This window comes from Otolemur garnettii, unplaced genomic scaffold, assembly GCF_000181295.1.
Source record: "Otolemur garnettii isolate 467f Iridium unplaced genomic scaffold, OtoGar3 scaffold00082, whole genome shotgun sequence".
Lineage (NCBI taxonomy): Eukaryota > Metazoa > Chordata > Mammalia > Primates > Galagidae > Otolemur > Otolemur garnettii.
The window spans coordinates 6,810,087-6,811,646 of record NW_003852477.1 but is presented as its reverse complement, the minus strand read 5'-3'; positions in this window follow the sequence as shown (position 1 = coordinate 6,811,646).

The following is a 1,560-nucleotide window of genomic DNA, read 5'->3' as shown; positions in this document are numbered from 1 at the left end:
ACCCAGGGGATAGCTTGAGGCTCCGTCTCAAAAAAATAATAATAATAAAATAAAATAAAATAAATAAATAAATAACTGAGGCAAGAGGATTGCTGGAGCCAGAGTTGGAGGTTGCTGTGAACTATGACACCATAGCACTCTACCTCGAGTGACAGTTTGAGACTCTGTCTTAAAAAAAATATATATATATATATAATTAAATATTTATTTATTTTTGGTACAGACTCTTAACTCTGTCACCCTGGTAAAGTGCCATGACATCATCATAGCTCACAGCAACCTTGAACTCCTAGGTGCAAGTAATCCTCTTGCCTTAGTTTTTCTATTTTTAGCAGAGACCAGTATAGCTCTTACTCAGGCTCATTGATCTCTGAACTCCTGAGCTCAAGCAATCCACCTACCTTGGCCTCCCAGAGTACTAGGATTACAGGCATGAGCCACCACTTTCGGCCTATTTTTATATTTTTAATTTTTTTTAATTTACAAAAATAATATACATTTGTGGTGATAATTTTGAGCAATATAGATACACATAAAAATTTTTAAATTTTCCCACAATCCTCTTTCTCATAGGCAATCATTATTAAACAGCTCTTAGATATTTGGTAATACTAATTAATAACAGGATTTACTTATTTTTGTTTGTTTGTTTTGAGATAGAATCTCACTTTGTCACCCTTGGTAGAGTGCTGTGGCATCACAGCTCACAGCAACCTCAAATTCTTGGACTCAAGCGCTTCTCTTGCCTTTGCCTTCCAAGTACAGCTGCCTACCACAAGGCCTGACTACTTTTAGAAATGAGGTCTTGCTCTGGCTCAGGCTGGTCTCAAACTCATGAGATCAGGCGATCTATCCACCTGACCTCCCAGAGTACTAGGATTACAGGAGTGAGCCACCACGCCTGGCCTTGGATTTACTTGTAAACTGAGTGATTTGCTTATAAATTTCTAAAACAGAGTTCTCAAAGTGTGGTCCCAGAACCAGGAGCATCAGCGTAACCTGGAACTGGTCTAGACTAGTGGTTCTTAAATTTGAACATGCATCAGAGTTCCTTGGGGAATTTATGGGAACACTGATCACTGGGTCTTATGTCCAGAGTTTCAGATTCAGCAGGCCTAGGGTGGGGACCAAGAATTTATATCCCTAACAAGTTCCCAGGTGATGCTGCTGATGCTGTTGATGCTTCTGGTGCTGCTGGCTCAGGGACCACACTTTGAGAACCACTAGTCCTATGCCTCCAAGGACTAATGGCAGTGGGCCTTGGGACACAGAGGGGTGAGTACATCTTTCCAAATGGAAGACTATGGCCCACTTTGCCTGACTCCCAAGAACAGGGACTGTAGCTGACCAAGTCCTGGGAACATGTGGCCATGCCGGGGTGTTCAGTTTGGACAGCTGAGAATCTGGTGCGGAAACCACAGACACCAGCCAGGGGCATCTTATAAATTGTTTTCTCTTTTTATCTGTCTTGGCACCCACCTAGTTCCACAATCCTCAGTGCCCTCCTCCCCTCATCTTGATTTGCCTGGAGTATTCAGCCTTCTAGAAGCTGTAAACTTT